This window comes from Stenella coeruleoalba (assembly GCF_951394435.1).
Source record: "Stenella coeruleoalba genome assembly, chromosome: 3".
NCBI lineage: Eukaryota > Metazoa > Chordata > Mammalia > Artiodactyla > Delphinidae > Stenella > Stenella coeruleoalba.
The window spans coordinates 79,262,311-79,284,444 of record NC_137148.1 but is presented as its reverse complement, the minus strand read 5'-3'; the positions used below and the strand labels follow the sequence as shown (position 1 = coordinate 79,284,444).

Here is a 22,134-nt window from a genome sequence, read left to right as displayed (position 1 = left end):
TCACAATTGTTAATCCATTTGATACAATAACCTCATAAGGCCCAGTCCAAATGTGACCATATCCAAGAGAACTGTTTTATAAATACCAATGCCAGTTGCTGCTTGTCTCTCTTTCTCCTTCTATGTCCTCTCTCTCTCTCTTTTCTTTTCTCCCTCGTTTTTTCCCCCAACTGATGACCTTGAATTCGAGGTTCCCAACTTCAAAACTACCCGTCTTTTCACCATACTATGTTTCTGTGGTCCCTTACTTCTTAGACTTAAGCTGTGGAATAGAAAATGTATAATGAGCTGCTGAATATGGATTGCAATTCGGAGAAAGTAGCAGAGAAGGCCCAGATTAGGAAAATACTGCTTGCTCTTTCTAGTTATGATTTGGAATCCTGTTAGAATGTAATTAAGCATCCTTAGGAAGAATGCCACTTTTTCTTTTTTCCCTTTAATGTGCTGTGTCCTCTCCTTGGCAAACTCCTACACACTCACTTAAGACCTAGCTGAGGGGAGCTTCTATTGCAGGCATCCCCTCCTTCCTCTAGTCAGTTAATTGGTACTTCCTCTGTGTTCTCACCCCACTTTGCTTCCCACTCAGCACCAGTATGTAGCACACTGTAGTCTGAACTATTTGTTTATGTATCTATCTCCCCTACTAAGCTGTGAACCACAGGGCTGAAATGTGTATTTATTATTCATCCTTGTATATTTCCAGTATTCCATGAAGTGCCTGACCCATAATAGGCTGCCAGTAACCGTATGTTGAATAAATAAATTTTATTGGTTAAACACTGATACAGTTGAAAGGGAAGAAACAGGAAAATACGGCAAAACAGGGAAAATTGACTTCACTGCACACTTCTACAAATTTTTCCTTGGCCTGTGCCCGTCATTTGGCTTTCTGTTTCTTACCACTTCAACAATATGAAGCAGTGTGTGATTCAGGAATTATTTTAGACCCAGTCTCTCAGTTTTCTGGATCAGTACTTTTTTACAAAGATGCTTGAATTGCAGAGAACTTGAGTAACCTTTTTAAAATTCTGTCTTCGATTACTTAGTGGACCTATTACCAAATATAAAGATTTTTGCCTCAGTAAGTCCCTGGAGTTACAGGAATGAAAACTTGTCCCGTGAAGCACCTTAACATGAGAATTTCTTAGGGAGGGCAGTGAGCTGCAGAAAAAAAAGTGGTCACATAGACTTTCAATCTCACTTTTCAACTGGCTTGCTCAATCACAAGTTTTTTAATGTTTCTGAACTTTGATTTCTCTACCTATGAAAGGAGAATATTAACACTAGCATGCCTCAATGGGATTTTGTGAGGATTAACTAAATGTGATTGTAAAATATGTTGGGAACATAAAGTACTGGATAAAATAATTAATATTCAAAATTTTGAGATTGGATAGGATTTCAGAGGGTAATGGTGTAGGCAAGTTGTGACTGCACTGCATTTTTAAAGGGAGGGGCTCCAACTCACTTTGTCCCTTTTCTAATCCCTTTACCTTATGTGCTGGTAAAAATATAACAGAAAATTGATTAACTAAAGTTCGGTAGCACATTGGAATTTATTTGAAAATAATTTTTAAGAGTAATAGTGGTCAGCAGACAAAGGGTAGAGCAACTATAACGGCCTTGTTATTGCAGCCAGTTTGAACATTACCATGTAAAACACTGGAAAGGACCACAAAGACAGCAGGACAGACCCCTTGGCTTTTTTTTTTTTTTTTATTCAATCATTTATTGTAGCAGTGTGGACTTACAGAGATTTGTTTTATTCTTTGAATTACAATCTAATATTATCATTATTTATTACATTGCTCATATTGTTTCAGCTTTGGCCTTTGGAAAATCTTTTTTTTTTTAAGTTCAATGGCTTTATTGAGGTATAATTTTTTTTTCATCTTTATTGGAGTATAATTGCTTTACAATGGTGTGTTAGTTTCTGCTTTATAACAAAGTGAATCAGTTATACATATACATATGTTCCCATATTTCTTCCCTCTTGCGTCTCCCTCCCTCCCACCCTCCCTATCCCACCCCTCTAGGTGGTCACAAAGCTCCGAGTTGATCTCCCTGTGCTATGGGGCTGCTTCCCACTAGCTATCTATTTTACGTTTGGTAGTGTATATATGTCCATGCCACTCTCTCACTTTGTCACAGCTTACCCTTCCCGCTCCCCATATCCTCAAGTCCATTCTCTAGTAGGTCTGTGTCTTTATTCCTGTCTTACCCCTAGGTTCTTCATGACATTTTTTTTTTCTTAGATTCCATATATATGTGTTAGCATACGGTATTTGTCTTTCTCTTTCTGACTTACTTCACTCTGTATGACAGACTAAAGGTCCATCCAGCTCACGACAAATAACTCAATTTCGTCTCTTTCTATGGCTGAGTAATATTCCATTGCATATGTGTGCCACAACTTCTTTATCCATTCATCTGTTGATGGACACTTAGGTTGCTTCCATATCCTGGCTATTGTAAACAGTGCTGAGTGAACATTGTGGTACATGACTCTTTCTGAATTATGGTTTTCTCAGGGTGTATGCCCAGTAGCGGGATTGCTGGGTCATATGGTAGTTCTATTTGTAGTTTTTTAAGGAACCTCCATACTGTTCTCCATAGTGGCGGTACCAATTCACATTCCCACCAGCAGTGCAAGAGGGTTCCCTTTTCTACACACCCTCTCCAGCATTTATTGTTTCTAGATTTTTTGATGATGGCCATTCTGACTGGTGTGAGATGATATCTCATTGTAGTTTTGATTTGCATTTCTCTAATGATTAATGATGTTGAGCATTCTTTCCTGTGTTTGTTGGCACTCTGTATATCTTCTTTGGAGAAATGTCTATTTAGGTCTTCTGCCCATTTTTGGATTGGGTTGTTTGTTTTATTGTTATTGAGCTGCATGAGCTGCTTGTAAATTTTGGAGATTAATCCTTTGTCAGTTGCTTCATTTGCAAATATTTTCTCCCATTCTGAGGGTTGTCTTTTGGTCTTGTTTATGGTTTCCTTTGCTGTGCAAAAGCTTTGACGTTTCACCAGGTCCCATTTGTTTATTTTTGTTTTTATTTCCATTTCTCTAGGAGGTGGGTCAAAAAGGATCTTGCTGTGATTTATTCATAGATTGTTCTGCCTATGTTTTCCTCTAAGAGTTTCATAGTTTCTGGCCTTACATTTAGGGTTTGATCCATTTTGAGCTTATTTTTGTGTATGGTGTTAGGGAGTGTTCTAATCTCATACTTTTAAATGTACGTGTCCAGTTTTCCCAGCACCACTTATTGAAGAGGCTGTCCTTTCTCCACTGTACATTCCTGCCTCCTTTATCAAAGATAAGATGACCATATGTGTGTGGGTTTATCTCTGGGCTTTCTATCCTGTTTCATTGATCTATATTTCTGTTTTTGTGCCAGTACCATACTGTCTTGATTACTGTAGCTTTGTAGTATAGTCTGAAATCAGGGAGCCTGATTCCTCCAGCCCCGTTTTTCGTTCTCAAGATTGCTTTGGCTATTCGGGGTCCTCTGTGTTTCCATACAAACTGTGAAATTTTTTGTTTTACTTCTGTGAAAAATGCCAGTGGTAGTTTGACAGGGATTGCACTGAATCTGCAGATTGCTTTGGGTAGTAGAGTCATTTTCACAATGTTGATTCTTCCAATCCAAGAACATGGTATATCTCTCCATCTATTTGTATCATCTTTAATTTCTTTCATCAGTGTCTTATAATTTTCTGCATACAGGTCTTTTGTCTCCTTACATAGGTTTATTCCTAGATATTTTATTCTTTGTGTTCCAGTGGTAAATGGGAGTGTTTTCTTGATTTCACTTTCAGATTTTTCATCATTAGTGTATAGGAATGCCAGAGATTTCTGTGCATTAATTTTGTATCCTGCTACTTTACCACATTCATTGATTAGCTCTAGTAGTTTTCTGGTAGCATCTTTAGGATTCTCTATGTATAGTATCATGTCATCTGCAAACAGTGACAGCTTTACTTCTTCTTTTCCAATTTGGATTCCTCTTATTTCCTTTTCTTCTTTGATTGCTGTGGCTAAAACTTCCAAAACTATCTTGAATAAGAGTGGTGAGAGTGGGCAGCCTTGTCTTGTTCCTGATCTTAGTGGAAATGCTTTCAGTTTTTCACCACTGAGGATGATGTTGGCTGTGGGTTTCTCATATATGGCCTTTATTATGTTGAGGAAAGTTCCCTCTATGCCTACTTTCTGGAGGGTGTTTATCATAAATGCGTGTTGAATTTTGTCAAAAGCTTTCTCTGCATCTACTGAGATGACCATATGCTTTTTCTCCTTCAATTTCTTAATATGGTGTATCACATTGATTGATTTGCATATATTGAAGAATCCTTGCATTCCTTGAATAAACTCCACTTAATCATGGTGTATGATCCTTTTAATTTGCTGTTGGATTCTGTTTGCTAGTATTTTGTTGAGGATTTTTGCATCTATGTTCATCAGTGATATTGGCCTGTAGTTTTCTTTCTTTATGACATCTTTGTCTGGTTTTGGTATCAGGGTGATGGTGGCTTTGTAGAATGAATTTGGGAGTGTTCCTCCCTCTGCTATATTTTGGAAGAGTTTGAGAAGGATAGGTGTTAGCTCTTCTCTAAATGTTTGATAGAATTCGCCTGTGAAGCCATCTGGTCCTGGGCTTTTGTTTGTTGGAAGATTTTTAATCACAGTTTCAATTTCAGTGCTTGTGATTGGTCTGTTCTTATTTTCTATTTCTTCCTGATTCAGTCTTGGCAGGTTGTGCATTTCTAAGAATTTGTCCATTTCTTCCAGGTTGTCCATTTTATTGGCATAGAGTTGCTTGTAGTAATCTCTCATGATCTTTTGTATTTCTGCAGTGTCAAGTTGTTACTTCTCCTTTTTCATTTCTAATTCTATTGATTTGAGTCTCCTCCCTTTTTTCTTGATGAGTCTGGCTAATGGTTTATCAATTTTGTTTATCTTCTCAAAGAACCAGCTTTTAGTTTTATTGAACTTTGCTATCGTTTCCTTCATTTCTTTTTCATTTATTTATGATCTGATCTTTATGATTTCTTTCCTTCTGCTAACTTTGGGGTTTTTTTGTTCTTCTTTCTCTAATTGCTTTAGGTGCAAATTAGGTTGTTTATTCGAGATGTTTCCTGTTTCTTCAGGTAGGATTGTATTGCTATAAACTTCCCTCTTAGAACTGCTTTTGCTGCACCCCTTAGGTTTTGGGTTGTTGTGTCTCCATTGTCACCCCTTGGCTTTTAATGTCCAGTTACTCATTCAGTTAAAGGTAACCAGTACTGACTCTATAAGTGATTATCGAAATATGCAGCTTCTGTTTCTGTTGCTAGTTAAAGTGTGGCAGCGAAAGAACCAACTCTGCTGGTAGAGCAGTGAGCCCAACCAACGGATCAAAATTTGAGGTTCAACTTATTGAAGTGCCAGAAACAACTTTAAAAGGTGTTTTACAGCTTGGAATCACAAAGTCAGTTTATCATCCCAGGGGAGTAGAAATGAGTTTAATGTGAACCTACTTAGTTTGATTCTGTTTAAAGTAATAGCTGACATGAATGTAGTGCTGCTTTTTACTTTGCATTCTCTGATCTGTACTTCTGCCTATGATACTCCTAAAATCCCTATTAAGGAGATAGGAGAGGTCCTAGTAACTCGAAGTGCAGACAGGAGAGTAAGGCACTGTCACATGAGTGACCCACCCTGGGCAACCTTTTGTCTTGCCATCAGTGGAGCTTTATGTTCTGATTAATCTTGTCAGATTTTCCAAACTTGTCTATCACATGTGATAACGGACTTTTTTTGTTTAAAGGAATGGAGCTGGAGGAACAATTTCCCCAGCATTTTCAAAAAGCAGTATTGATTTTTCTTTCAAACTATCTTTCAGATTCCTTCCGTCTTTTCCACTCTTACCGTTAATGCTGAAGATTAAATCCTCATTACTGAACTTACTAGAGCAGTAGTTCTTAACCTTGGTGGCACAATAACATCTCTCTGGGAGCTAAAGTACTGACATTCGGATTGGAATCTCAGAGATTCTGATGTAATTGTTCTGGGATGTGTCCTGAGCACTGAGATATCAAAAGTGCCTCTGGTGACTCTAAAGTGTGGCCAGAGAGAGGAACCGATGACCACTATCACGAACTCTGCTCTGTCCAGTCCATCCTGCAAACCACTCAGATTTAACTTAATAACCATTATAGTAACTAGCTCCACCTTGGTCTTACTAAAAGTACATCTCACCTCCATTTTTCCTCTTCTTATTTTCTATTTTTACTATAGATATTTCACCTCATATAGTTTGAAACTAAAGATGAAATAGGTGATAGATATATTAAAATTCCAGGGCTAGATAAATATTTCCCCAATAGTGTTTTAATCATTTTACTCATTCAGAAATTCTAAAACATTGGCATTGCTAAATTCAAAAACTCTTTGACCTAGTATTTAATATTCTTCAACATTTTAAAATCTCATTCTACCGCTTCAGCTTGACTTACCACTACTGCTCTTTCTGAATCCCAAACCCACCACACTGAACTATTTGTTCTTCCCACAATATGCCTCATACCACCCCATCTCTGTGCCTCAGTTCTTACCTTTCCCTCTGCTGAGAAAGCCTTGAGCCAGCTCTAACTCTTTCAATATAAACCATCCTTAATGTGCCAATCAATATGCCACTTTCTTTAATAAGACCTTTCAGTTTTGATAAAAATAGGTGTAAATCCTTTTTTCTACTCCATAACAGTCTTTACTTCTACATCTTATGGCTTGATCTATGATTATTTATATATTTTATTCTACTCCCTTTCTTCCTCCCACTATACTGAAAGCTTCTCAATGGCCACAATAAAATATGATTAGAGCTACTTTAGAGTCAGATAGCCGGGGTTCAAATCTTGGTTCTGCCTCCCACTAGATATGTAACTTCTAGCAAATTATTTTCCTCTTTGGGCTTTGTTTTCATATCTTATAAATGGGAGAAATAATACCACCTTCTTATAGGGCTGTGGGGCAAATTAAATGAATTAATACCCATGATGTACTTAGAACAGTGCCCGGCACAAAGCACCAGTAAATATCAGCTCTTGTCAGTTGTTTGCTTTATCTTGACAGAGACTAGGGCAGTATCTTGTACATTTTAGGCACTTAAAATATTTGTCAAATGTAGTACATTCTTTGGAGCTTGAAAAGATCCCAAATACCCATACTATAAATATTTGATAGGTGATAATCTTCAAGTCATTTTTACAGCTACTTGAAGGAGCATGTGGGCCAAAGTGACCTGATATTTTGTTTGAAAAAATAGAAAACATAATTTCTGACAGGCTTGGTATCTCATGTTGAAGTTCTTCAGTCCCATAGTTAGTGCTAGAGGTTCACCTCTGTGAAATGCCAAAACTGTCAATCATAGTGGTTTATTGCATACTCAATTCCACAGACATTTTTAAAAAATAGTTGAAAATCCAGAAGCCATTGAAATTCTTTAGCTTAAAACAGGTATGTGCAAAAAGACTGAATAGGCAAATTATGTATTCTGAGAACAAAACTTCTCTATGTAGATTTCATTTAATAATATACACTTCACAGGTCTTTGGAGATAGGACTAAAAATATGACTGTCAGATTTAACCAATAAATATTTTAACACCAGCACATCTTAAACTCATATGCATTTATATCTCAGATGTCATAAAATTGAATTGCCCTTTAGTTTTTCAGACAGAAAAAAGAATACATAAAATGATCAAGTCCATGTTGTGTGTGACTATACAACCAGTTACTGGGGTTTTCCCCCACCTACATTGACTTTTGAAGGGATTTTTTTTTGGAAATTAATAATTAATCTTTTTCAGGTGTTCCTTTTGCAGGTGGTGAGGGCAGTCAATGTTAAAGGAAAAAAGATAAGAACAGAGGACAAGTCCTGCCTGTCAGAGGCAAGGTGTTTACGAGGTAATAAGACACCACAGGGATCAGACTGTGTGGTATTTGTACCCTAGATGTTAATGTGATCTTTGTCTTCAACCATTTCCCAGGAAACCTTGTCAACGAATTAACTCTGGAGGTGATGTTTGTGCAAAGGAAGTAGAATAGTAAAAGTCTGAAGTAACAGTTTATAGTAACAGAGAGAGGGAGAAAGAGAAAGAAAGTGAAGGAGGGAAAGAGAGAGAGGTTATGAGAGTCAAGCAAGGCTTTTCAGAGTAATGCTGAAGATAGTTTATCCTTCAGGAGTCACGTATTGAGAACGGCACATGGGAATTTATTTTGTTTTGGGTTTTTTATAACCATCATTTTTCACCTTTGCTGACTATTTGAGTCCTCTTTGTTCAGACAGTTTATTCATGGGATTACACTCAGATTCACAATGGAATATCCAGCATGTATACTCCTGGGTGGGAGTATATGTCTTTATCAGATCCTTATATAGGGCTCATTACGTGCCAGGCACTATGCTCTAAGTTTTACTAAAATATAATTACTAAGTTAATCCTCAGAATAGCTCTATGAGGTAGATACTCTTATTGTGCCCATTATACGGATGAGGTAACTGAGGCCCAAAAATGTTAAATATCTTGCCCAAGGTCACAGAACAGGGCTAGGAATAGGACACAGGCTGTCTGACGGGCTGTCTGACTCAGGCTCATAAACATTGCGTTATGTTGCTTCGGAAGGAAAGACACAGTTATCTCAATAGCAATCAGAGCAGGTAGATTCCCCCTGCAGTTTAAGCGTTTTTTGCTCTTGTTATGTAACTCTAAGCAGTACTCCCTTTTGAGGATAATAGGAGGTAATGGTGCTAACCTGACAAAGGAAAGGAATTAATCAAAAAATGTGGCAAAGGAACACCAGGAATCTAAATTGACTATAAAGTTAGTGCAAAAGTCTCAAAGTGTTTTGGCCCAGGGCCTACACTGATCTATGGGAGGAGCTAGCAGCTCAGGGAAAGTCATACAGTGAGTGTAGGTGCAGTTTTATGAGAAAGTGGCAAGGTACAACAAATAGGAGAGAGAACACTAAAGGCCAGAAGTGTGTGAATTCAGGAAGGACATTGTGTTACATCAGAGAACGCTTTCGCATATCCTAAATACCATCCCCTTCTCTCTAGCCTTCTCCAAAGTAGGAAAACTATTAATATTATAAGGATATTCTGTAGAAGATAACTGTCTGGAGGCCTAGATTTAAATCCTCAGTCCACAACTAATTGGATTTATGGCTTTGGTCCAGGTATTACATTTTCCTTGATCACAGTTTTCCCATTGGTGAGACAGGGTTAATAATAGTAACTACCTCAGGGTTATTGTGAGAATTACATGAGAGAATCTATATGAAACATTCCCAGCACAGTGAGTACTCAATAGCACTTAAAAAAAATTATTTATTTATTTGGCTGTGCTGGGTCTTAGTTGCAGCATGTGGGATCTTTGTTGTGGCATGCGGGATCTGTTAGTTGCGGCATGTGGGATCTAGTTCCCTGACCATGGAGCGAACCCGGGCCCCCTGCATTGGGAGTGCAGAGTCCCAGCCACTGGACTACCAGGGAAGTCCCCTCAATAGTACTTTTTAACTTTTTCTCTCCTTCATGACATTTGATGTCATGAATACAATTTTATATTTCACAAATATTTATCTTCTACTGGTTAGGTACTGGGATATACAAAGGTAAACAAAATATGGTCCCTGCCTCGAGTTAAAAGATATTCATGATCTACACAATACGTGCAAATATTTGTTACAGGGTTGTACAAATAAATGAACTACAAATACTGCAATAATTTCTAATCAGTTTCCCAGAGCCAAAAATAAAGTTTTAAAGATACATAATAACTTGATAAAATGCACTAAGTGTTCTCTGCCATGTGTGTCTCTGTGACATTCCTGGCAGCATGGTGGATTTGCCAGGTGGAGGAGAGTTCTGCACCCACAGTCTGTGCACTGGATGTCTCACAGGACAGGCTCAGGCGGCGGAGTTGTCCTTGAGATTTTTCTTAATTATGCCCAAAGGGTATCAAATATCCATTTTAAAGGGGAGACATGATGGAAAGAATGGATTTATAAACACAGTTTTCTTAACTATAGTAACAAGACCATATCTAAGGTTTCTAAGGCCTAAATCATAATTCCTGGGTAGCATGTCACAAAAGCTCTTTGTACATTTTTCAAAAAAGTTTCAGTTTGTGTATGCCAATATGCTATATGCTTCATAATAAGATATGACAAATTAATTTTAAATATTTAATATGAATACCAAATTTATTCTCTTGCTTCATGTTCAACCTTTCAGCCTACCTTTGATTTTAGCCACAGCTGCAGGGCACACTTTTATATAATCTTAGCTTCAGGCTGGCGACATCCTGCACCAAAGCCTCCTCAAGTGTCTTCCCATTTTCTACTTGAGACCCCCTCCAAAGCCACAACTCCTGCTCAGCACAAAGCCAGTCTGGGAACATCTGGGTGTAAATATCCCAGATGGGTTGATGGCTATACTGGGCCTCCCATCCTTCTAATGGAATAATTGTGGGACACACTCTCTATGCTCTTAGAGATCTGGCTGAACTGTACCAAATACATTTACTTATATACATTTATATATATTATTTATATATATTTATATATATTATTTTTTTCTCCTTCCCTGTTTTAATCTCCTGCTCCTCCACTCCTGTTTTTGAGGTCATCGCTAAGTAAATAGTCCGCATCCAATGCATCCAAGCCCTTGTCTTTAGCTCTGCATGGAAAGAGTTCATATTAAGACATAAAATCTCAATACCCAGGTGGCTAATAGTCTTAAATTAGTTAAATAAACTGAGTAAAGGAAAATGGGTAGATTAGGAAATCTGGGTATTTCACTCAGTGGGACTGTGAGTTAGAGATCCTCAGTGGAATCTTCTTTCAGGCCAATTAACATCATAGAGACATTCAGGGTAGCGCACATTACAACTTTTAGGAAAAAACTGTTTAAGTGAACTCATCCTTCTGAGAGGTGTTCAGTGGTTACATGTTTCTATAATAGGAGCAGAAATATTATGTTTTAAACACATGAAAAGAAAAATTAAAACATATCTTTCTTCTCGATAAACAGTTTTAAGTTCTGACTGAAGTAGTGCTAAAAAGACTTAGAGACATATGGGCCACTTTCACTTAGTTTGAATCAATGAGACCGACATAATGATCTCATTCTTCTTTGGCTGGTTTATGACAGCTGCTTGTGTTAGAATGTCAATGAAAGCCTGCGACAGCAATATAAAAGCTATCGTACTGATTGTGACATAAGCTTTGAGCTGATTAGAAGAAAAGTACACAGTACAAAGTATCATTTTTATCATTTTATAATCATTATAAAAAGACCACAATGATTATCACTAGCAAAGCTGTTTACATCATGGTGCCTGAAACTCACAAGTATATAATCCAAACCGATGCAAAGGACAGAAGTTAGGGATAGAGCAAATACACCTGCTCTGAATTAAGAGAATAATAAAATTATAGGGTCCTTTCTGAGAAGTGGCCTATATACTTTTGCATCCCTAAATTTGAAGTTCTTCATGAACCTGATTATACTTCAGTTTTAAGTTACCACTGGTGAGCTAAAGAATTTCATTTTACATCCATTGACTGGCTTTCCCTATTTTAGCTGTAGTGATGTCACTGTTGATATGCATAATGCATTTTAGATTACCTATGACTCTAAGTAAGCCCCATGACAACTTTTAGAAAAACAGTCACCTTAGAAATGATAATCAGTCCTTTTGATATTCTGGGTTTATGGGAACACCATCAGAGCAAAATTAAAGAGAACCTAGATAATTTGAAGTCATGGGATTTCTCCTAGAATAAAACCAGAAACTGAATTTGGCCAAAAGCTGTTGAAGCCTCTTGAAGTAAATTAGCAGAAGGGCAGATGTTCTCTGAATATTATGGGGAAATCTGGTCGGTGTCATGAGGCTGTCATTCCTCTTAAAAGTTGCTGGAGAACTGTGTTCAATCTCTGTATTTAGTAGCTGTTCAAAAGTTATCTGAGTGTTGTTTAAGAAATGAGCATGTTTGAGGTAGTGAAGTTGACAGAAAATTGCTATGTGACAAATGACCTGAGAATTGTTAAATGTTGCAGTTCAGTTCACTTCAGATGTCTCTGCTATAAACAAATGGCATTCTGTGGAGCATGCCTCTTAAATGGGCAGGCCTATTTGTCTCATAGGATATGATAGACATTACTCACTAACATTGTCCATCAATCCTTCTGGGAGCACGGGAGGATTGCATGTCTTTGCACCATTAAAGTTAGACAAACATCTAACATCCTCTGACCAAGAAAATAAGAATAAAGTAATCAGTGTCACCTCTGACCTAAATCATAGAAAAGCATGTGCATGATTCTTTTTCTTCTCTTCTTCACCCTGCTAAAATCTGAAGGCTCTTGTGAGACAGCAGCACAGAGGAAGCTAGAGCCTTTATCTATTTCAGTCGCTGAGTGACTACCATAAATCAAGTTCCCCCTTGACCCATATAAGTCACGTGCTGTGCATGGGAAATAGATCTTTGCTGCATTAAGTCACAGAGAGGCTGGTGTTTTTTGTTATTGCATATAAACTAGCCTATTCTGACTAATACACAGCATCTGTTTTAAAAAGGCACTGTTTATGTGAACCAGCTACCTGGGATTGAAGTTAGCTCTGATATATAGAATATATGGGCGTAATATTTAATCAAATATAACTCTAACTTTATTAAAATTATCATGTGTTTAACCTCCATGCTTATGGCAAGATAATACCCCAGGAAAGAATAAAATCCAAGTTAGTGGCTTTTTCAGTTCTTTCAGTGAAGAGCATAATAGGTGCTCAGAAAATGTTGTTTGGATTGAGTTAGGTTGTATTAGAAAGCAAGAGTGCAAGAAGAGGTTTTTTGGCCAAATACCATCTTATACCACAGAGAAAAAATGTGGGAGAGAAAGACAAAAATCATGATGAGATAAAGAAGGGCATCATAAGCAGTAGGACTGATATATCCTTAGCCATGATGTAAGTAGCTTCAGAGCAGAAAAATGGGAATATACTGATTGAGCCAGCCCAAAGCCTGAGGAAAGATAAAGCTAGTTATACAGGCTTCAAAGGGGTTTTAACTGAAGCTGTGTCTACATGGTATCAAAAATTTTATCTAGTTCCATATTAGTTTTACAGACCTGATTGATTTTTTTTATCAAATTCATTGATTAGTGTTATGTAGACAGAGTGATTTTGTTTTTTTCTCTCAGAGTTGTATGTCATATCTAATCATATGCCTTATCTCACACAGGTTGGCAGTAATTATTTTTATGGTTAAAAAAGCTTCTTTCCCAATATCATCAAATTTTATAAGATCAAGAATAATATAAGGAATTTCAAAACTTTTGTATTTCCCCTTTTTAATGTTTATATTTCCTGAAGGTCTGACATTCTGTGAGGGCAGGAATGATATTAGTCTATTCACCAGAGAATCCCCAGGACCTAGCATAATGCCTTGTACACAGTAGATGCTCATTATCTTCTGAATGATTATATGAATATGTATATAAAGCTTCTAAGCTCCTTTCGATATGGTGCTACTCTATCCTTCTGGTTTTATGTCCGTTAGACTCCCTCACATACCTTGTACTGTGGCCAAACAGATCAGCCTATAAACTTCATCCCATCTTTGTTCTCTGACTTACTCTCTTTCCTCAATATGTCCCCATGTCTCTGCCTAATATTAATAGATGCCTTTGAGGGCTAAGCACTTTTCATATATTTTGCCATTCCCTAAAATAAAATAAACAAAACTATGAAGTAGGTACTATTCATAATACCATTATACAGATGAGAAAAATAAGACTTAGAAAGGTGAGGTATTCTCTGAGCCCCATGGGTCCCCAACTGCAGGGCTGCTAACATTTGCGTCCTTACAGAACCATTGCTCCTAACCACCTTGCTTACCGCTAGTCCCTGTTGTTCCTCCCTCAAGCCTCATTCAAACACCACTTCCTCCATAAAGCTTTTTCTATTATGTTGATCTTCACTGATCTCTCCTTTGTTCCAAACACCTGTCACCCTTAAACTCAGCAGCATGCTGTTCACCCTTACTCTTTCTGTACATATTTCATGTGTACTAACTTTACGTCTCCAATGAGCCCTTGAAGTCTCCAACAGGAATTGAGCACTACTTCTTTCGTATATTCCAGTATCTAGCACAAGAGAGATGATCAAGCAAAACTTCCTAGATAAAAAGTTGATAAAGAATAAAATAATGTTAAATTTGCCAAATTTACCCTGGAATTCTCATTTAGAAATTTTCCTCAAAGATCAAGTCTGACAAAGAAAGATCTAGCTTTTTCTTTTGACATCCTTTATTAAAATAAAAGTTTACTTTCTGTCACTCAGAAACTTAAAACCATATCTTCAGCTTTGGAATTGTTAGAAATAGTTTGGATAAAATAGGCTGCCTTTTCAAGATGAGGCAAAAACTGTTATTTCCAGTCATTAAAACTGTTTAGGAACAAAGGAATCAACTGACAACTTGTGACTGGTAGAATCAGAGAAGCCGGAGATTGGGATGTTTATTTTTACACATTGGGAAGGAAGAAGCAAGGATTAGCCCCTGAGTTTGACACCTTGGATGAGCTCAGTGGTTTTGCATCATATCACATGAACATAATGCCTCTCTTCATGCCCCCTTAGAAGTAGGCAGAGGCACAGAAGAAAGCCCCAGGCTAGAGCTCTGAACATAAACTGGATCTAAGGTTTAGTAACTGAATCTGATCATATAAACAACTTAGAACAAGTGAAGAAGTGCCAAACTTGTCCTTGTGAGTTTCCTTGTAAGTTAAAAATAAACTAGAACAATTATGTATTCAGATTATGGAAAGGTAATGAAACTGAAGCTAATTTAAGTAAATGATTCATGATTCCAAAATACATAAAACTGCTACAAATTAAGTTTAGTTTGTGCAAAAGGAAAAACAAAAGAAATGAAGCCCTTGGTTAGGTTTGATACTATTTAAACATATTACAAAATATTCTACCATGTCACCTTAAATCATAGATTCAGATTTAGACCAGGTCAGGGGTAAGCAATAGTTATTACCTGAGGGCTCTTTTGTGATCTGTGGACAACAAAATCACAATTTAAGTTCATTCTCAGTGGAAATGTGTCCACTGTAACTGCTGATGCTTTAGGCTGAGGCCTTGAATAAGTCACAAATTAGGTAACAGTATACTCCTCTCATGTAGATGCATGTTTTTAATGGGAAACACATTTTTTTAAAATTATGAATTAATTTCAAAATAGAGACTCACTTAAAGATCACAGAGTTTGTGTTGAGAACATAACAAATGGGAATTGTGAGACCAGGCCAGATGCATGCCCACTTTGGACAGTACTATCTTGCTAACAACACTCCAAAGATCATGTTGTGGGAAAGTGGCACAGGCTTTCCTACTAGCAATTTATGGTCACTCATTAACTTGCCAAAACTTTTTGGGGATCATTATATTTTTTCTATTATTATCTGCAAAGTAAATACAATACCTGTTATTCCTACCACATTTTTTTTTCTTTTTTGTGCCACGCGGGCCTCCCACCGCCGCGGCCTGCCCGCCCCCCGCCACGGAGCACAGGCTCCGGATGCGCAGGCCCAGTGGCCGTGGCACACGGGATCCTCCCGGACCGGGGCACGAACCTGCACCCCCTGCATCAGCAGGCGGACTCCCAACCACTGCGCCACCACATTTTTTGATTCACAAGATATCAGGATGGGGATGGTTGCTTGCCCTGAGGGACTTCTCTATAAGATCTGTTCTAGTCTTACCCCTCCCACCACCCTTCTGTCCCTTTCTTTGTTCTGTCTCTGACAGAATTTATTCACACTTCACATAAACTTGTAGCTCTCAATCACAACAACTCTCAGGCTATGCGGTCTTTATAGCTTCATGTTTAAAATTTAGTAGTCTCCATGACTCTTGCTCGTTCTAGTTGTCCTAAATCCAGACCTCCTCAAGTTCTCTTTGTATAAAATTATTGAAGTGGAATGTTTTTGGTGGAGTTCAAGTCCCCTGGTAAGAAGTCCAGATAAACTTATATGTGCAAGAGACTGATTGAAGGAAGTGCCTGTGAAGGATAAAAGGGGAGATGGAGCAGAAGTAGGCAAGGGAGTGCCTCAGACCATGATGCAGGTCTGACACTGGAAAGCAGAGGGAAGGAAGGAGGATTTGGTAGGAACAGCCTCACACTGCAGTGCAGTTGGGAAGAAGTCATACTCAGGTCAGAGCAAAAGTGTCCCATTAAAGAAGTTATCCTTGGGGTACGAATGGCCTAACTCTGTCATCCCTGATGTGCTCCACCATTGGCTAGCAAGTGTCCAGGAAGAGCATGGCCTCCATGTGAGAGCTGTGATAAATCCCATTGGGTTAGCAGCTGAGGTTGTTACTACATACACTCAGAGCAGATTCTCTCTGGAAGGGAGATCTGAGTAACTCACCTTCATGGCTTCCATAATTCACCCTTTGTGCTGCACAGGTCCAATTCTCCATCTGTGTTTGGAGCCCAGCGTGTCTATAGTTCTTTGGACTCCTTTTCTGAAGGATAAATTAGAAGATGGTGGTTAGTGGAATGGAAAACTGCTGTATTGCTTCATTTGGTCTCAGATCTGCAACAGGTAATCATTGTCTCCCTTCTCCACTGTTCATTCAAAATGTGCCTCATTCACAGCTATCTTCTTGGTAAGTCTTTGTAGTTAACCTGGTGGTGTGACCAGATCTTCATTCCTGAGGGGTCTGAGCCGCTGCTAGTCATTCCTTTATGAGGTCAGGTAAGGGTTGCTGAATGTGTGCACTCACAGCTGGGCAAGGGAGTATCAAGAGAGGCTCAAGGAGATCACTTAGGTTCCACAGGTCCCCCCTCAGTCCCCATTATGTCAAAATGGCACTACTTCCTCCTACTGCTCAGGGTCAAACGTTTGCTATGTTGTGTGGGTTTCCATGTCTGTGGGTCAGGTACTATGTGAATACCTGGACAGTGATCCTGGCTGAGGATCTGTGGGCAGATAAAGCGAACTCATACCTGAAATCAGTATTTTTCTTTGTGAGGACAAACTGTCAGTCCTTTCAAGATAAAAGAGACCCATAGTAGTCAGATTGCCTCCAAATGACTTGCTGGTGTCCTGGAGGAATAATGCTATACTTGAGACTCAGCACTGACGGCCATTTGGATATTCAGAGATAGCCGTAGTTAAGTGGGCCTGGAGAGGTGTGAGTCCATGTTAGGTTCCTGTGTAGCTTCTAACGCTGACACCTTGGCGTCCCTGAATTTTTAAAGAATTTCTCTCTCACCCTCTTGACTGCAGGTGTCTGACCAAGGCCTCCAGTGCTCTAGCCATTGCCTGCTCATCCTGCCTGAAGTCACTGATGTAATGGATCAATGTGATTTTCTGTACAGTGTCTAGACAGCCCATATCTCCTTGAATAATACTATGACAGAAGGCAGGAGAGTTATCATAATAGAGTTTTCAGAGCCTGGAAATAAAAACTGTACATGAGTATTTCTGTCTATTCCATGTAAATGCAATTGTGTCTGATCTTTTTTCCTAACTGTGGTAGAAAAGAGGTCTTATTAATATCTTCTAGCTATGAAACCGTGATTGGTCTTCGAGATGTAATCGTGGCTATTACTCAGTTGAGCTTCTTGTAGAATACAACCATTCTCCCTGATCTATCCAGTTTCTGCAGGGGCCAAACTGGTGAATTACACAAAGGTATGATAGAGACTGTAGTCCTAAAACATTTAGATCTTAAAAAACAAAAACAAAAAAACATTTAGATCTTTAATGACAGCAATAATCTCCATCATCCCTCCATGATATGGTATTGTTTAGATTTACTTTCTCTGCTGAGGGGTGATGGCTGTTTTAAAGGCTTTCACTTAGCTTCCTCCGTTGTGCTAGAGCTTACTCCACAGGCCAAGGATCCAATGTGAGGGATAGACTGACTTTGAATCCTAACTATACACTCAAAGTAAATGACTACTTGATGTGCCTGTGGACTCAGTGGCTGGGATCACTGTAGTGGATACAATCCACTGTACTAATCTTTTATCAAAGATTCCATTTATTACCTGGATCCCTCTCTAATGAGGGTGTTATAATGATGGTTTGGGTTTCAGGTATTAATGTCAACTCAGAATGTTATATCCAGTAGTCGTCAAAATGTTAGATAATACACTTTTTCCAGTAGTCATCTGAGTAAAAGGCTACAGGTCCCTCTGTGGAAGAACTAAGTGAATTTTTACTGTATAGACTTGTCATAGTGTTGCGAGATCTTTCTTCTTGGGACCCATTTTATTTATTTATTTATTTATCTATCTATTAAAAAAATTATTTTATTTGTTTATTTTTGGCTGCGTTGGGTCTTCGTTGCTGTGCGCAGGCTTTCTCTAGTTGCGGCAAGCGGGGGCTACTCTTCGTTGCGGTGCTCGGGCTTCTCATTGCGGTGGCTTCTCTTGTGGAGCACGGGCTCTAGAGCGTAGGCACATGGGCTTAGTTGCTCCGCAGCATGTGGGATCTTCCTGGACCAGGGATGGAACCCATGTCCCCCTGCATTGGCAGGCAGATTCTTAACCACTGCGCCACCAGGGAAGTCCCTTGGGGACCCATTTTATTCAGTGGATTCTAAACATTGACCCAGATTCAGGAAATGAAGAAGGAATTGTGACTTTTTATTGGCGTGACTGCCCTCAGCTCCCTGCTCTTTCATTGTTGTTAGATATTTAGGAGAAATACTGCTGTCAAGCTATTTATCTTCTAGGGTGTGACAATCTGTTAACCATTTCTAAAAGTCCTTGTGGGTTAACTCCCCATGGCTGCTTCTCCTCCTTGTCAGTTACTATAATTGTGGCCCCATGGCTTCTGGCCATTAAGTGCCACCTCCTGCCATCTATTGCTCCCTTGGCTATTAATGAGCCAGGCTCAATGATCCCCTCCTGCAATGTCAGCCCTGGACAGCAGAGGTGGCCACCACTGAGTTTTGTGAGGCTGGTGCCCCCCTCCCCAGTGCATTCCTGGTAGCCTTGGTGAACGCTGGGTCTTCTGAACCCTCTCCTGGAGCCTAATCCTTGGGTTGGATATTCATTCCCACATGTCTACTTCTTAGAGCCTTTTAATTCCATCCTCTACTATCTGTCATGTCAACTCAGGCATTTCGACTTTGCTCAGCATGGGCCACTACTTTCTCCAGGCTTCTAAAAGTCCTCCTAACAGTGAGTTTTCCCTATTTCCTGGGATTCTTGACAATTTATTAAACCTGTGTTTAATAATGTCCCCAGCTCAATAAATTACTGTTCATTCAGCCTTACGTTCAGGACCCCTTGCCTAAGCCCCCTCACAATCCAGTTCCAGGGGACTCCTCTGGATCCTGCTGACCCGTGCCTGCTAATTCGTGCCGTTTCTCTGGTGTGTGAGGTATTTGCTGCCTTATTTGGCCTGCCCATCACCAGCTGGATTATGCTGGGATCAAACTGTTAGCTCAGCCTGGTGGCCAGGAGAGGGAGGAAGAACAGCTCCCAAGGGGCATTTGTCATCGCCTTGCAGGTGAGAGGCCTCTGTGGCAACATACGCACATGCCATCTCCCATGAGGCAGTGTCACCTCTGTAAGCTCCATAGTTTCAGGAGAATCTGCAGAGCCCAACCCTTAGGGCCATCTACCCAGTTCTGCCCGTCCCTTAACTCAGTGCCCTAGATCTTCTCAACCTGACCTTATAGTGTAACAGACCTTCCAGAGTTGGTCATTTAAATGATTCTGGAGTTCCATGACCCTAACTCTTAGATCCTGTGGTTACTCCTCAGCTGTGTCTGTCTTTGCACAAGATGGTGGCTTCTTCAAAAGCTACCAAAAATGTCCTCTGGCTCACACACTTAGCATTTAACTCTTTGTTAATTGATTTATCAATAAGTTTCTCATTGTCCTTCAGGGTGTCAATGCAACTCAGTAGTAACTAGCCACTTCTGCTGTCCTTAGCTGGCATTTTTCACCATACATTTTAAACACCTGAATCATTGCACCATCAAAAGTCTTCCCTTCTACTGGGTCATTTTCCCAGGTCGCCACTGGTGAAATTTTTAGCAGTTGGGATCCTTCCTTGTGCCAGAGACTATCTGTACCTCCTTTTAGATAAGTGTTAAGGGATCTAGTTCAGAGACCTCATTTTATTATGTTTTATTGGATCACTTCTGGTACCAAGTATGTCAGCTTGGGAACCAGATGCCAATGTGGAATTAGATGTGCAAGAGTTTTGTTTGGAGAATGGTTCAAAGAAGATAAAGGGGAGAAGGATCAGGATTATGCAGGAGTGTAATGCATGTCTGATCCCTGTAAAGGGGGTTACAGAAGGAGGAGGATGGGATGGAAAGAGCCTCACATTGTGATCCAGCTGTGAGAAGGCACTGGGCAGGCTGACAGGTAGCCCCCGAGAAAAGACTGCCCATTAGTGAAGTCCCACTTTGGGCAGGAATGGTGCATCTCTAGAGCAACCTCTGTGCTCTGTTACTGGTCATAAGCAGTCTAGGAGTAGCATGGCCTCAGAGTGAATGCTGCAGTGGATTCTATGATGCAGCACCAGAGTGCCCTCCTCACAGCAGATTCTCTCTTAAAGGGAGACCTGAACAGCACACTCCAGTGGCTGCCACAGTTATATTTCAGGTGAGGACACACCATAATTTTATATGAGGGAAATACTAATTACTTGATTTTTTCCCTTACATACTAAAGTTGCCCAATTATATCTAATGTTTGATTCACTTTCAAAAGCATAGGAACCTAATGGAAACAATTTCCACTCTTCCTAAGTCTTTTTCTTGATCATAACTATTAGCTCAGAACTCTTTGTTTTGCACTTATAGTTTGAATTATTTACTGCTAAATGCATTACCTTGCTTTTTCCCATATTAAAATTTATCTAACCACTTTCTACCCACTGTTGTGACTTAAATCATCTTTTCGTAGTGTCCCTACCACTAGAATTTGTGTAACGGGGGCCATATTTATAGCTCCCATTTATAATGAATATTTGCAAGTTTTGACAAGTATTTTTCCAATTTCATGCCTAAGTTTCTCTATGGATTTACCCGTTGTCTGGCTTTAGACCATTTTGAGAACTCTGAGCAGAATCTTCTGAGAATGTTCCCTTTATACAGCAGCAGGGGACTCATTCTCTGTGTCAGCCTGGTGTTCCTGTACTGGAGAGATTAACTGAGGACCCATAAGCCTGAAGAGCCTGTGAAGTACATGCCGCCTTTTAAGGGTGGAATTTCCTATATAGAGGGTCATGGCTTCAGAGGCAAATTTTGCAGGTGAAAACTGTCTTGCTACCTCAGACTCACTGTGACTGCACCATAGATACATAAAAAGGCAACAGTGCATCGTTACCCATGGGGTAAGCCAGTTGACTCTGGTGAGGCTTTGCTGATATTCTAGATGAACATGGAGAAAGTTGGTCACTTAAGTCCAAGCTGTTATTACAAAGTAAACAACTGCTCTCTAGGTAATCTTTTATGTGAAGCATGACTGCCTCTCTCATGAGGCAACTCGTCAATGTACTCCAGGTTGTGTGTGTGCTAGCAATACAACCAATATCTAGAGGTAATCTGTGCATACTCTCTCTTTAATGCTAAGGAATTTGATCAGCTTGATTAGTTTTACTTGGCTGTATAATTTCTATTTATGACTGTCCTATTCTGTCTCTTGATTGTACTTATGTATTTTTGAAAAGTTTTCATTTCTAATCCTTCTCCACTTACAGAGGGAAGTTTTTCTGGTGCCTGCTTTTTTGAGCCTTAGACCATATTAGTTTTTGGTTTTCTAAGTCATTCAATCATTTAGATGCCCACCAATCTCTGTGTCTCCTCCAGGGTAGAATTATCAGTGGAAGCAGCTGCTTAGTCAGACACTATATTTTCTAGGTACCCCAGCATCTAGATAAGGCTGTGTGTCTGGTTCTTGCAACTGAAATGGAGCAGAAACGATATGTGTTACCCCTTTCTGCTGGCTGGATGCAAAACATGATAAAATCCTTGGAGGTGGCACATTCCCAACATGGATGGAACAAAGGTCTCTGACTTACACATAAAGAAACAC

The 22,134-nt window shown here is 39.3% G+C and overlaps 1 protein-coding gene across 9 annotated transcripts in view; it reads right to left on the bottom strand.

The window, feature by feature from the left end:
* LOC307184113 (uncharacterized protein) overlaps positions 1 to 22,134 on the bottom strand; it is an 838,058-nt gene that overhangs the window by 213,622 nt on the left and 602,302 nt on the right. For all 9 annotated transcript variants that reach the window (XM_079917377.1, XM_079917370.1, XM_079917375.1 and 6 more), the window contains one exon: positions 16,490 to 16,586. The gene's annotated coding sequence lies outside the window, so the exon portion shown is untranslated. The remainder of the gene's footprint in view (positions 1 to 16,489; positions 16,587 to 22,134) is intronic.